We start from the raw sequence: 15,009 nt of genomic DNA, 5'->3' as shown, positions 1-15,009 counted from the left end.
CGGGGTACTCACGGGTCGGGCATCCGCGCCGTCGAGCAGCGCCGTCCGCTGCCCCGTACCCACGGCCGCCGCCCGTGCGCTGCCCCCGGGTTCGGCACCGGAGGGAGAGGGAGAGGCAGCGGGAGCCGAGCGGAGCGGAGCGGCTGCACTGCGCACGCGTCCCCCGGCCCCTGCGATTGACTTCCTAAAGCAATTGCAGCTTTGGCACTTCCTCACGTCAAAACACACACACACACACACACGCACACACACACCCAGCGCCCGGTCCCGTGCCCTACGCCTGCACCCAGAGCCGCTGTCCGGTGCGTGCGGCCAGCACCGGCACCAGCACCCGAGCTGCATCCTGCACCAGGTACAGGATCCTGCACCAGCACCGTGCACCCAGCACCTTTGCAACCCGGTGCTGTGCACCCCGTACTGGTATCTCACGCCCAGAGCCCTGTACCAGCACCCAGCACTGGCACCCAGCACCACACCCCCGATGCAGGCATCCTGTGCCAGCTCACGGCACTGGGACCCCCTGCACCAACATTCTGAACCCTGTGCCCTTCCCCAGCACTCAGCACCGTGCACCCCAAACTGGCACTCAGCACCGTGCACCCAGCACCAGCATCACCCCCAGCATCACCTCCCAAACCGTCCCTGCACTATGGGGGCACAAAGGGGAAAGTGTCCCCCCCTCTCCTCCCCCACTCTGCCATTGAGGCTTTCTCCAGATGCCTGGGGAAGGGAAGGAGCTGGAGGTACCCCCCCGCTCTGTGGGTCCTCGCCCACCCCTGGTGCGTGGGGCTGCCGGGAACGGAGTGACTTCCCCTAAATCCCTGTGTTATTTATTTATTTATTTGCTTGTTTGTGAAAGGGGGATCATGCATTGCTAAAAATAAAGGGCGATACAACTTTGGGAGAGAAAGGAGGCATAAAAATTTCATGATCTCGCCCGGCAGGGAAATTATCCCACTTTATTATTTAGAACCTCATTAAAACCCATTTCCCTGGGAGAGACGATGATCAAACCGCCGCCCATTTCAATCCCGGCGACGTGCACCGTGCTCCGCGGGGGAAGCATTTAAAACGGGGCCTTCACACGTGGCTGCTGAGCTGCAAACGCTGAACCCGGCCCCATCCCATGCGAGCAGCGGCTCGGAGCCCAGAGCTCTTCTCCTGCACGGGCATCTCCTGCCACATCAACACCTCCCTTGGATTTTCCCAGTTTTCCCCATTTTCCCCCTCCAGCACCGCTGCCTCGCAAGGGGTTTGCTCAGGGAGGACGTGCCCAAGGCCGAAGCAGGGCACGTCCTGTTGCAACTTTCCCAACTCCTCGGAGCAGGTTTGCTTTAGCACTTGGTGGTGCTCGGAGCCTGCAACCCCCGCCCAGCCCCCTGCGCCTGCAGGAGGACACCGCTTGACAGCAGCCGGGATTTTCCGAAATCCCCGCGAACCTTTGGGCTCGCGACTATTTCGAGATTCTCCAGCCCTTCGGATGGAGAAAAAAAAAAAAAACCCGGATGGAGATAAGAGCCTCCCGCCGCCCCGCTCCCACCCGCACCCCGCCCGGCTCTGCCCCCCGCGGGGCTCGGGGCCGCGCTGCAGTAGCGGGACCCGCCCGCAGGTGCCGCCCGACTCCGCCGGCAGCGGCTCCCCGGGAGGATGCGGCTGAGCTGGGGCTGCCCCCGGCCCTGAGCTCCATCAGCGCCTCCAGGGATGCAGCACCCGAGGCCCTGTGAGGGAACAGTTTGCTTCTTCCTTGTGCCTAACCTGAGTCTCCCCTCTTTTTGTTTAAAGCCACCCCCCACCTTGCCCCTTCGCTGTCGGACCGTGCGAAAAGCCGCTCCGCATCTTTTCTGTAAGCTCGGCTGCGATGAGGTCTCCTTCCTCTCCCCACGGGTGCTTCCAAACAGAGAGCGATGCCTTCGGTGCGCCCGGATTTGCTGATTTTTGGCGCTGCCGATAGAGGTCCCGTAGGGCGGCGCTGGGTGAACGGGGCAACCTCGGCTTGGATGGCGTGGGGAAAGCACGAAGCAAGCACAAAGCAAGCACTGCACGCCTTGTTGTGCTCCACAAGAAGAGCTCCAGGAACTCCAGGCAGGCTGCTAGGGAACAGGAAGCCTCTTCTGATGCATATCTGAGAGGAGTCAGCCTGTGTCAGGACTGAGATACAGCGCGGCTCCCGATGGGTTTGCAAAGCACCATTTGATGGAGAAATCCTGTCAGTGGTTCCTCAAGCCCCAGCTCCAAAGCACTCTGCAATACCAGCCTTGCTGGAGCAGCAGCGGGCCGCTCCCTCCCACGGTCCCTAGATGATGTGCACCCCAAGAGGCTGGCAGGTGTTGGGATGGGATGCACGGAGGTGCTCAGAGAGGTTTTGTGTTCCAAAGACCTCTTTCTCCCACCCCTACCCAGGCTTTGCAGCGGGAAGTTTGGGTGGAGGGACCCAAAGAGGGACCTGTGCTGGAGCTCCAAGGTACCAACAGGACCTGAGTCCCTGCAGCCCAAATGCATGAACCCAATAACATGAACCGACCCGTTCGGGCTCCAGGATCCTTGCTGACATTTTAAGGCAGCTCATGTCTCCATTTTCTACCCCTTTCCAGTAAAGACATTGGATGAGAGGACCCCGTTGTCTCACATGCACTCAGGCTTGAAGGTAAAGCAACAGCGTGAGGTCCTGCAGTGTGGCTCTCTGCAGAGCAAAGCTTCAGGGGGGCTGTAGCACCACTGGGAACAATGCAGCAATAAATTCTATCACGTTTAGGGGAAAAAAAAGGGGCTAATTAGTTTGATTTCCTAACGTAACAGAGTTTATGCAAGCACACTGTGTATCGGCACATTCCCGTTCTTCCAAATTCCCCTCTTTAAAAACTCCTTAACCCTTTGGCCAGTTTTAACCCAAACCAGCAGAGAGGTACGGAGCTCAGATCCTACATTTGCAAGCAGCAGTGACCAGGGCCAGGGCTGCAGCTGTGAGAAACACCGACCCACGCTGCCAGCCCCTATTAGACACCAGAGAATCCACACAGTGCTGACATCTGATTGATGTCCGAGCCGTGGGAAAAGCTTCCCTCGGAGTTTGTGCCCTCCCAGGCACCCAGGTCAGTCCCCCATGAGACGCCAGCCCGCTGGAAGCCAGGCTGCAAATCCTGCAGCTCACGGAGCTGTTTGTTTGCTTTTCAGTGCCAAGCTTCGGGGGGAGAGGGGAAGCAGCTTAGCAGAAGTCATAGCCAGGAGGGCTAGCGCCGGCACTGAAAGCAGCTCTAGGGCTGCAGCCCCAAGGTCTTTGGCATTATGGAGGTCTCATCTTGGAAGGAATCGCTGCAAATTACTGTCTACAGCTACAAGCTGTCAGGGTTTGGGGCAGCAATACTCCTTAACAGCCCTGAGCAGCCTCACCTGGGGGCCTCCATCCACACCCTTTGCACTCAGCCCAGGAGCCCTATTTAAGCTCAGAGTGGAGCTCTCAGCTCTTGCTGTAGCAGTGCTGGGGCTGGCTTGCTCTTAGCCCTACCTGCCCATGGGCCCTGCTGAGCTTGACTCCAATCTGGATGCTGGATTTGTGACCTCAGCCTTACCTGGCCTTTGTAGAGCTGCTCAGCACTTGCTGGGCCTGATCCTGACTCTGGGACTGATTCATTGCTTGCCTTTTACTGGTCTGCCTCATCATTGCGAGGTTGCCTCGTGAGCAGGGCTCTTGGATGAACATGGTGGTGACATCTGGGGCTGGACCCTGGCTGGTGCCATCCTTTCTTGCCTCCTGGCTCCTTCGGGAAGCAGCTGGCCCTTGTTGCTTCTTGACACAGTCAAGACTGAAGGAGACACCTGACAAACAGCCTAGGAGCTGCTTTCCACGCTGGGGATTTAACCGCACTAAGGTCCTGTAGCAGAAGCAGAGCATAGGACTTTTTACGGTTCAGAACTCATTTAGCTGTGGATTGTGCTGCTAGTTGTAGTAGCAGTAAGCAATGCTCCAAATTACCTCTGGTTTTCCACCTGAGCCTGCTGGGGATGTGCAAACTTTCTCTCAAGCTTTCATCACTGTTGGAGCAATAGCTGAGCAGTTGCAATGAGGTGTGCCGGGAAGAGTTTGGAAGGAGTAACAATAAAGACCAAGTGGAGCTGGATGGACTTTTCTTTTGGCTGAAATCAAGGCAGGCAGTATCTGCACATCTATGGCCTTTCCTTGACTACAAGATGGAAAAGGCTGGGCTGCATCCAGCCTGCTCCCACCTGCCTGCTGTGAGAGTTCACCAGTTTTAGCACGTGGGAGGAGCTGAGATCTGCTCTGGAAGCCTTTCATTTGTGGACACGAAAGTGGTTCTGCGTGGTCTCTGTGGAAGGCTGCAGGCGGATGGAGCAGCTCCTGCAGGTACGTTGGAGAGCTGCTGGGAAGCCTCAGCTCTTTGTTTGGAGGGGGAAGGTGCAGATGGGGGCATCTGAGGGGAAGGACTGAGAAGTGGAGGTCAAGTGTTTACAATGCAAACAAAATATTTAGCGCAAGAGGAGGGAAGGTAAAAATATTCCTGGTTGTGTAACCTATCCCAAGAATGGTATTCTGATTTTTCATGCTACTTGTGTGAAAAGCACCTCTCCACGCTGCTCCCTCATCTCTCAGTTATTTGGTAGAAGCAGTTCATTAGACATCCACCCTGCTGAGTAGCAAACGGAGCCTTTTGTGCCTTCCATTTCCTCCGTCTGAACTGGAAAGTGTTTTTCATGTGTAGTCTCAGTCTTGAGCAGTAATAACAAAACCACAACTTCTGTTGCAGCTCTTTATTTGCAGTTTGGATTCCTATGCAGATGCATCTAAACAAGTGTGCATGACCTGCTAGCTACACAGCAGCAGGCAAAGCAAGCGGTGGTTGGTGACTCTAAAAGTATCATTCTGATATTTCTGTTTTGATGTAGCAAGGTCCAGGAATCACTGTCAGGAAGCAGCACTCATGACCTTGAGGTTTCTCGTGTATGCGAAGCTGACAGCTTTTATGTGCAGAACAACAATTCCTGTATGTGTTTTTTTTGGCTTAATACTGTACAATCCCTCTTTCTACCTGAGCAGGTGATGCTGAAAGCTTTGGTGGTGGCCTGATATGCATGGCATGCCATTCCAGATCAAACACAAGTCAGGATTTGCTTCAGTAAGGCATTGTGGCCTGGCTCATGTGGCTGCAGTGCCCGTTCCTCCAGCCCACCAGGCAAAGCTGTGGCTGTTGCACAGGTTGGCAAACAGCAGCGTGGAGACTGGAGCAGCTCCTGCCTATTTCTGGTCCACGTTTCCAATCCCAATTGTCTTGAATTATTCTAAAGGGTTTCTCAGTTTTGGGTATTCTAATGAATGTTTCACCTTTTTTTGCCTCTTGTTGTAATCTTCTGCAATAACAAAAGCAGTGTGAGATGATGGTGAAGGGGAGCGCAGTGTTGAGGGAACATGGGCTCGGGTGCTGGCTCCCAGGTTACGTGGCAGTGGCAGTTGCTTCTGTCCAGAGGAATGATGACAGTGCCTGAGATGTGGATGTTTTTGTTCTTCCCCCTCTCTCTGTAATGGACGTGGGACAGGGGTAGGCACTACTTGATGCAGAACCATTATGGTTGGGAAAGACCTCCAAGGTCCCCAACTTGTATCACTCCACTGTGCCCACTGACCACGTCCCTCAGTGCCACATCTCCATGGCTCTCAAACACCTCCAGGGACAGTGACCCCCCATCCCAGCCAGCCTGTGTCACTGCATCACTGCTCTTTCTGAGCAGAAATGTTTCCTAACACCCAACCTGACATCCCTGTACCCTACAGATAATTCTCAAAACATAAGTAAAAGTGACACGTAAGAACCTGCCCCAAAACGCTCAGTGCAGCGTGGGAAGTACTGCTTCTGAAGGCAAAGGGTGTTTGTTTTTTCTAGATCTTGAATCAATCCCAGCTTTCTCTGCTGTGTCTGCTGGAGGGGAGGGAGCTGGTGGGCTCCTGTGCAAGTACTCATCTCCTATGGGGCACCGAACAACTGTCGGTGTTGAGGGCCAGCTGCTATGTGCTCAATCTGGATTTGGAGCAGTGGCCCAGTGTGAAATGCCTGCATCCCTGGGCACATCAGGAGGTAACCCTGCCCTGTGGCTTGCAGCACAGCTCCCATCTGCTTCTCCTGCGGGAAGTGGGTGTTAGGAGAGGTCTGAAGCCATCTGTCTGAGCCCTGTGGGAGCAGAGATCTCGCTGTTTTCCAGGAACTGTGCTAGGGACAGATTTAGGAGTACTCCTAGAAGGAATTCACTGAAGTGTCTACTCTTTCAGATGCGCTCTGGGATAAGAAGGAGCGAGCTGTTTGTTCCTGCCTCGTTTCTCAGTGACACAGATACAGGCCAGGAAGCTCTTCCTCCCTTTTTGTGGAGGGAGGGGCAGTTTCCTGTTTTTATATAGAAATCAGATTGATCCGGGATGCCTTCATGCTGCTGTTGCCCCTGATGCCCAGAGGGCTCACAGTGTATGTGGGCACTGGGTTTTTCTGCAGTTTTCCTGCTTGCTGCCAATGCCAAGTGTTCAAACCTCCCTGTGCTGCACCACGGCTGGAGCCTTGGGGTGTGGATGCAGAGGGTTTGGAGAAGCCTGGGCTCTTGCATGCTCCAGTTGAAGGAGGATGCTGCAAAGCACTTGCAAAAAAAAAAGGGCTCTGCTTTCCAATGGCCTGTGGCAGGGCATCTGCAGGCTGCTGGGGTGACAGCACAGCTCCATCCTGCTTCAGCCGTGGGACTGCCTGTCCAAGGCCATGGTTGTATCTGGCATTAGCATCCCAGGAATCTGCTCCGGGCAGGCAGGAATAAAAGTGCAGAGACATATTTACTGCTGGCTGGGGGCAGGGAGTGCAGGCAGCCCAGCATAGCAGGCTCGCAGTCTTGCTGTTGCTGTCAAGGAACTGGTCTTGAAGAAGGAGAAATGGAGAGCGAGCAGCAGCTTGGCTTTATTCAGTGCTTTGGCCACAATTAATAAGGAGGGAGTTGGGCAAAGATAGTGTATAATGAAGTTGGCTGATAGCAGAGCTCTGTCCAGAGCAGGAATGCGTTATATGCTGTCGAGCTATAATTAGCAACATTTTGTTAAAGTGGTTTTCCTTTCCTTGACGGATCCCAAAAAGCTTCACAAGATGTGCTTGGTTCAAGTTGCCAGCTCCCCTTGGTGTGCCCTGACCTGCGGGGACGAATGGCCTTGGGCTAACAGAGGCAGAGGGATGAGGCTCTTCCTCCAGAGACACCGACCTGGCTGGGAGCAGCAGGGTTCCTCTGCCTGGGGTACCTGTGAAATGGGTGAGCTGTGCCTGTGGGAACGCTGGAGCAGGGAGAGGTGAAGTGGCTTACCAAGGTTCCAAGTCACGGGTAGAGCTAGGAATAGAAGCCAGAAGTCAGGCTCCCAGCTGCTACACCTATGGTTATTTCTATTTATGCTCCTCGGTTCTCCTGTCCGTGGTTTACCGAGTGCATTCCAAGAGTAGCTTGCCTGCCAAACTTCCTCCCCTTCAAAACCAGAAATGGACAGATAAGATAGTGGAAGAAATCAGTTTAACTGCTGGTATGCACACAGACATACCTGAAGTCTGTCCAAGTTATCAGCTAGATTTTTTTTTTAATGCTCTTTTGGGGCAGGAGAAACGCCTCCAGTCTCAAAGCGCCGATGGCAGTTTGCTGGCAGGATATCAGATGATTTATTTCCTTTGCCTGTGGTCAAAAGGAGAAAAAATAAATTAAAAAAAAAAAGGCAAAGAAAAAATAGAGCAAAAAATGAGGCAATGATTTAGATATAGCAGAGCCCTGTTAAGTGACTCCAGTGTAAATTCCATGAAGGCACTGGGAGAATCGTGGCTCTGGGAATTGGAGGGTTAGGCTGTAAAATAAAATAAGACTGAGGCACAAAATAAATCCTGCATTGCCCCCCAGTATGTTTTCCCAGAATGATTTGACTACTTCAGTGAAGCTCTTGAGGCTTTCTTCTATCGACTTTAGTTGTAAACTGGATTGGGCCCAAAGCCAGTCTATCCAAAAAGCCCCAAACCACGGGGTAGGGATTTGGCTCTTCACTCCTGGGGTGAGCAGAATCAGACTGCTGTGCCAACTGGCATTCAAAGAAAGGCACTGAAAGGTTAATCCAGGTAGCAGAACTGACATCAAATCGATGTTCCATCCAATGGAACCACGGTAGTGGTGTGGCCAATGGAGACTGGCTTGCCTGCTTTATTGCACGTGATGTCTAAATTCACACAAACTGCCCTCTGTATGAATCAGTAGATGGGCTGATATCCTTGTACGCTCGCTTCCCAGCACAGCATCCCACCACTTCCCCATACTACTTCTCTTCTTACTGTGCTCTTCTTTCTCCTGTTTTCTTCTCTCTTCCCTGTTTCATCCTTTATCTTTATCTTTGCAGTGTCTGTCTTGCAGCCCTGTTCTATGATTCTTTGACTTGCGAGATGACCAGAGGAAGGCATGCAGGAGCTACTGCTGCTGGTGCGATGCCTCAGAGGAGCACGGAGGTGTTAGGGTCACCAGGCTGCTGTCTGAAGCTCAGGATGTGTCTGAGAGCAGTTCCCTCTGATCTGTGCTGTGGAAATAGGGAGCTGCCTGATCTTTGACCAGGAGGGACTCAGCACTGTGTGGTTTTCTGTTTCTTCTGTTTTCTGCTTTGCTGGATTCTTCCCAACCTTCTCTGGGATCTTTGCAGAGGGATCAGTTTGGAATAATATTGGTTTGGTTCCTGCCCGTATACAAGCTATCAGTTTCTCAGAGGCAACCAATGCAGTGTCCCGGGGCACAAATGCTGACCTCTCCTCTTTCCCTCGTGGTGATTCCCTCGGCTTAGAGCTGATGAGTGGTGTACAGCCGAGCTCTCCCCGCTGCTGCCAGTCCTGGCTCTGCACACTGGAGTTCCAGGTCCCTTCACGGAATTTACTTTCAGAGCTAAAATAAATAAAAGCAAATAAATCTCGGAACAAAGTAAGATCAATGCAAACACAGCCAAGTACTTTGTTTTGTTTAGAAGATGCATCTTTGTGCATATCCAGTTGTCTGTTGCCAAGATTTGGGAATCAGCAAAGGCTGACATTGTTTACTGCAAATTAAAGACCCTCTGGAGACACTGTGTCTTGCTTTGCAGTGTAGCCTTGGGCTGGGGGAGGGAGGCAGTTGGACAGTAGCATAGAAGGAACCCTGTTCCAGTGTTGCTAACTATAGCATTAATTTCAGTCATAAATAACTTCAGTACCATGGTTACAGCGCTAGCCAAGTATGATATCATTTAGTTTGGGATTAGGGAAAAATATCTTCCTTGAGGCTGTGGGTTCTAAAATAAGCAACTTTTCCAGAAAGGGTTTCTCCCAAAGAGAAATTCCAGCCTGCAGTTGTAAATTAGAAGGATTACTTTGGTAGAAGTGACTGGATGTGAAGTGTCAGTGGGTAGAACAGCACAGAGGGGAGATTCTTCAAGGTTTCTCAGTGACTGACAGCCTGGTACCCTTGGTTTTCTCAGCAAACAGCACCTTCCGAGAATGAAAGCAAGCACAGTCTTTTCCAGCCCGAGTCCTGGAATATGGAGGCATGCAGAAGCATGGGTCCTTTCAGGAATCAGACGCGACTAATGGCCATTAGGAATATGGACTGGGAGATCGATGCTGTCAGTTCCCATGGCTGCATGGGCAATGTTAGAGTAACTATGTAAGCAAATGACAGCTAGCATGCATCCACTGGTCCAGTGGAACAAATAACCGTGATATTTGTATTAGAAAATTTACAAGCAATTAGATGCACATACAATACTGCAGGACCTTGGGTGCAATAGTGAGAGGCTGTTGCGTTTAGAGACAGATCCCAAATACTTGATACTGATGGTGCTATTATGGGCTACAACAAGAATCTCAGATGGGATGAAGGGCTTGCAAGGAGGCATAATGAAAGAGAACTTCATGGAGAGTCTGAACACTGCAAAACTGGTCACAGGTGGACAATGCAGGAAATCTGGCTCTAGGGCTCCTGGATATAAAATACTCGACCACACAACCCAAAGTGCTGATCCCATTCAAAATCATTCAAAAAAGTTATGACATTAGCTCTGTATTGGTAGGCTTCATGCCAGATTAGATGTTGTCTTTCTTCCTGCTGCTTGCAGAAAGCCAGCATAAACGCCACATTATGCAGTCTGGTTAATTCAACAGAAACGTAATTGTATGCCCAGGCCTGATCTGGATTGAATTTGTCATGCTAAACGATCCAGTAGTGCTCAAACCTGTTATAAATGACCATAGAATTGTGGTCCAAATGTCCATGCCAAATTTCATGTCTAACATAAGGCAAGAGAAGTTTGCCACATGCAGATGTCTATGATAACTGTTGGAATGCTTTCCCTCAGTGTAATGCCATTTCACAGCACGGATTAGAGAATGCCCCCCCCCCCCCATGAAAAGCAGAGTAGAAACCTGGATGCACAGATGAAAAAAAAAAAAAAAAGGTTTTATTTCTGATCTTCTGGGTTCTAATCATACAGAAAGATCTGAGAAGTGATATTTCAGGATAGGATGAACTGCGTTCATTAGCCCTGCCTCGCGTGGCTCTGGCCTGATCCCTGCTGAGAGATCTGCCTGTGGTTAACTTACTCTCAGCTCTTGGTACAGTCTCAGGTTTTGAGATGATCACAGGCTTTGGCAGATCTCATCGGCCTGAAGAGGCCCTGGCCTCTTTCTTCTGCTCTGTCTGTGCTAGGCTTGGCTTCCTTCAAGAGGCTGGCATCCACCATGAAGGCATAGGAGGCCAGCATGGTTTTATGTTCTTATGGATGGGCTGTCTCGGTGAATACTGGACGTGTTGCCTTCTCTTGGGCTGCATTAAATGGAGAGGTGCCTCTGGTCTGTGGAATAATCTCTGGTGTGTAGGAATCTCTCTGTCCTGAAGCCATCTTTCTTTCTGCTGTGACTTGCAAGGCAACATAAAGGAAGGGAAGAGGAAGAATACAGAAGAATTATATTTGTTCCTTTTATACATGGGGTTCCTTGGGTTACTTGATATATACTGTGTGAAAAAAAAATATACAGGTTATCTGGTCTGGGGATTGGCTTGAAGAGATCTCACTGATATGAGCGCTAATTTATGGTACCAATAGTAGTTTCTTTAGCCTGGCCAGTGAATAAAAGTGTTGCTATTGGGCTCAGAAGATATGCATTTGCTTGTGGCTTTGATGCTGACCTGTCCTTTAATCCTAGCAAGCTCAAATCCTTATCATTTCTCATAACATTCCTATTTTTTCCACCTTGATTCCAGGGAGCTGCGTGCTGCCTTGTCATACAAGAGCCTGAACTGCACTGAGATTTCTATGTACTACCACAGCACAGGGCATCACTCTTAAACTGACTCAGACTTACCTCATCGTGGTTATTTACAGCTTTGCTATTTGTTCAAGTCTTCTGCTGTAAGGGAAAAGATTCAAGTCTGGTCTACTTGAAAGCTTTTGCAGCTAGATAAGCTGCAATATGTCAGACTAGCTGCTTTGTGTTTGGGCCCTCTCTCCTGTCAGAGCTGTGCACGCATCTCTACTTGGAAGCTCCTGGAAGCTGTTCTCAAGTATGGTTTAGAAATATGCAGAGAATTGCATATTGCTGCTGTTGTTCTGAGTCTGCCAACTGTGGGGTCAGGTTGTCCCCTTTGTTTCCCAGTAATTACTATTTTTAGTTCAGTTTTCATTTGAATGCAGTGTTTTCAGATGAGCCCAAAGGTCTTCTGGCTGCGCTCTGTACAGCTTCTTAGAAGACAGATGTGTCATTACAGACACACTGTACTTAGTCCCCACCGCTTCACAAAATACAAAGTTCAATTCAGTCTATTAGAGAACAACGCTTTCAAGTTCTGAGAAAAGCCATCTGCATTTCGGGATGGGAGCAGAATAGCTGCAGCACAAACACAGCAGGGAATCATTTTACCTGCTCTGTAGAACTGGAAGATTGTAAATGTGTGGGGATCGTGGGGAAATGGCTGTCATGGCTGGTGTTTTTTCAGTAGCTCTGGCCATGTCAGCTTGCCAAGCGTATCTTGAGACTGATGTCCCCCTTCGGTTCCACTGTGGTCTGTGAACAAACTGAAGTCAAAGGCAGGAAGATGGCCAGGCACTGGTCATTGCAAGTCAGCGTAGCTCCACTGAGGAGCTGGAGCAACCCCAGCTCTGTCACAGGGGAGCTGGGTTGGGCAGCATTCCTGGAACTGCGACTCAAGCTTGGTCCAAGCACTGAGGTCACCAGTGGCCATCCCAGCTGCATGAGGGCAGGAGTCAAAGCCATGAAAGGCTCGTACGACCTTGCCAAGTATCAAACAAGAAGTGCAAAGATGCTAGATACTGCCTTGCATGTGATATGCTGATTACTTTTGGCTGAAAGTAATGCTGAAGGTACAAGCCACTGGACATCACATACTTGGGTGGCTGGGAAATCCAAATGCATCTGCTGTTCAGAAAGCATCATACAAATCCTAACCTTTCATTTATGCTAACCAACTGAGTCGTGAGGCTTGGTAAGATCCCAAGTAGAACTGTCTTCGTTTTACTGAAGCCACAAAGGGTAATTAACAAACTGAGGATTGCAGACGTCAGTTCCCCGTGTTAAAACTGGGACTTGGAGAGCTCTGTGTTCATCATTTGCTGCTGCTGATGTGTACCTGTGGCTCAGGTGTGCTGTACAGAATCCTGATTTTGGAAAGCCACAGCTCTCAAAGGCAGGGGGGTCTCACGGTGAGGATGTCATCACAGCAGAGAAGCCCAGACAGGCAGGGTGATGTCAACAACTTCTGAAAACAACCTGCGTAAAACAGAAACTACTGTTGAATTCAGCTTGTTGCTACCGAAACAGGTTCCTTGGAGTCATACCAGTACTCTACAATAAAACCTGAAGTCCACCTTCTGGTTTCAGCCTTGACCACAGAATTAACACAAGGTGGTTAAAGGCTGCAGGCAAAAATTAACACTGAAGGTGGATTTATCACAACTATTGTGGGTGAAATGTGGCGAGCTGCCTGCCAGAGCTGAAAAGCTTGAGGTGAATGAGTGCAAACCCATGGACAAACTCCAGGGGCTGAGATTGTTTTTCACCAAGGCGTGTGAACCAAACCTGCCAAGATTCACATGAAGGTCAGCCTGAGGCACACTGGTTTAGTTCTCAGAAAGTGGAATTTGTGCATAAGTTTGTGACAACTTGTGGTAAGCAGAAACTATTCTTATCACAGGAAATGCTGTTGGTCAGGAGCAATGAATGTGTTCGGTCCTCACAAGCCTTACATTTCGTCTGTGCTACACAGCTTCTTGGGTTTAGTTCATTGACAGTGCTCTTAATTACAAAAGAGGTGGAGTAAATTGGCTTGACTCTAAGCAGACAAGCCAATAAGATGTGGAAAAAAGCAGGAGGGTATGGTGGAGGATAAGGAGCCTGCCTTTGTCCCAGCTGGGTTCACCTTAGATTAATTTGTACCCAGATGAAGATGATTAGCAGGAAAGTAAACTGATTTAATTTACATATCAATAAAAAAAAGAAGAAAGTTCAGGCTGTTTGGAAGATTTATAAGGCACAATAGAAGGTGGGTGGCAGTTTAAGTGAGACTAAAAGAATCTAATTGTGTACAAAGGAGGTTAAATTTCTGCCAAAGCTCAGTTTCAGGAGATGCCAACTTACCTCAGTTTAGGATCCATCAAAGCATTATTAGAGTTTGGCCTTAAGCACTGAGTAAGCAGCTTTAGTGTCTGTGGGAGGGAGCGATATCCTCACAACAGTAGGAATGGTGCAGGGTGCATGCAAATTACTCGGAATACATTTGCTCTTCACAGTGGATTTTGGATGGAGATGGGAAGGAAATTAATTTCTTTATTTCATAAAGCCCAAGACATTTGTAGCTATTAAGATCCCTAAGTGACTTAAGTGAAAAATTAGCTCTTGTGCGTGCAATAGAAACCCTGCTGCACTCTTTCTCAGAACATACTTTTTGTAACAGAACTAGTGAGTTCTTACGCTTCTATGTTAACCATAGTTGTATCTCAAAAAAAAAAAAAAAAAAAAAAAAAGCCAGGAAAAAGATTTTGACTGTAGATAGAAATAACATAAATCTTAAAAACAACCAAACAAAACAGAGGAAACCAAGCTGTTAGGAAACTGCTACTAAAAGGGATTTTGTAAGTAGGGTTGAAAGAAAAGCTGCTAGGGACGGAAAATGGCTTTCTATAAACCAGGAATCCTTTCATTTGTACTGCTCTTACACAACAACGCAGGAAATCGCACAGGAAGCTGCTGACGAGAAGGAGGAAGTGGTTCTAAGGATGACACTGGACTCTGCAAGTGGGATGTCAGGCATCTCGAAGCATATTCTTTCTACCAGTTGATACACCACGACAGCTTCTGCTTTCTCTGCTTTCTGCTGGAGGAGCAGCGCGTGTTATGATAAAGAGCTCGGGGAGCTCTGCTTGAAGCCTCCCTGGCTCACGCCCCGAAGCGCAGCCAAGCTGTCTCGTAATCTCTTGCTTCAGGGCGTTGTTCTTACAAAACCTGTCCAGGAACTGAAACTTCTCAAGTGAGATGAGCTGCCTGCCGAAGGCTGCACCTCCCTGAGCCCTGTTTGACTCACCCAGGTCTCGTAGGAAGCAGGCAACCCAAGAGGAGGCCCGATTATAGAAACAGGGCAAGGCACTCGACTTCTGCAGAACTCAAGGCTGCCTTTGTCGTTTGCAAGCAGTTGCAGCGAACAAGATAATCCATGTTTATTAAGGACCTCGGCGTGTTGTTTTCCTTTCGCTATTGATGTGGTGTACGGATTCCAAGGCACCAGCACAACACCTCTTTGCCTCAACAGAAGCAGCACGAGGCAGCTCCTGAGAAGGCTGCGTGTGCGTGACTGCCACAGCAGCGCGTGCATCGGCTGGGGCTGCAAACAAGAGCAGTTTCAGTTCTGGCTTGGCATTTGCCAAGGTTTTGAATACACTTAAAAATAACTGCGCACACCAATAAAGCATGCAGAGGCACCTACCGA

The 15,009-nt window shown here is 49.8% G+C and overlaps 1 protein-coding gene and 2 long non-coding RNA genes across 6 annotated transcripts in view; 1 reads left to right on the top strand and 2 right to left on the bottom strand.

Moving 5' to 3' along the window:
- The window catches only part of RGS19 (regulator of G protein signaling 19), a 12,287-nt gene extending 11,891 nt beyond the window's left edge, over positions 1-396 (bottom strand). The window contains exon 1 of the mRNA XM_021416720.1: positions 13-396. The gene's annotated coding sequence lies outside the window, so the exon portion shown is untranslated. The remainder of the gene's footprint in view (positions 1-12) is intronic.
- The window catches only part of LOC110408183, a 22,876-nt gene extending 7,867 nt beyond the window's left edge, over positions 1-15,009 (top strand). Inside the window, exons 3-4 of the long non-coding RNA XR_002444203.1 lie at positions 1,783-4,360; positions 14,255-15,009. This is a non-coding gene — a long non-coding RNA (uncharacterized LOC110408183). The remainder of the gene's footprint in view (positions 1-1,782; positions 4,361-14,254) is intronic.
- Positions 4,331-14,326, bottom strand: LOC110408182. 4 transcript variants are annotated; one of them, XR_002444200.1, is made up of 4 exons: positions 14,243-14,326; positions 10,614-12,797; positions 8,331-8,925; positions 4,331-7,689 (listed from the first exon to the last, which is right to left on the bottom strand). It is a non-coding gene; the product is annotated as an uncharacterized LOC110408182 (long non-coding RNA). The 4 variants fall into 4 exon arrangements; XR_002444199.1 differs by lacking the exon at positions 4,331-7,689 and having other exon boundaries at positions 7,703-8,925; XR_002444201.1 differs by lacking the exons at positions 4,331-7,689; positions 8,331-8,925 and having other exon boundaries at positions 10,447-10,929; positions 11,931-12,797.

Source organism: Numida meleagris, chromosome 19 (assembly GCF_002078875.1).
Source record: "Numida meleagris isolate 19003 breed g44 Domestic line chromosome 19, NumMel1.0, whole genome shotgun sequence".
In the NCBI taxonomy this organism is placed as follows: Eukaryota; Metazoa; Chordata; class Aves; order Galliformes; family Numididae; genus Numida; species Numida meleagris.
This window is presented reverse-complemented; position numbering and strand designations above follow the sequence as displayed.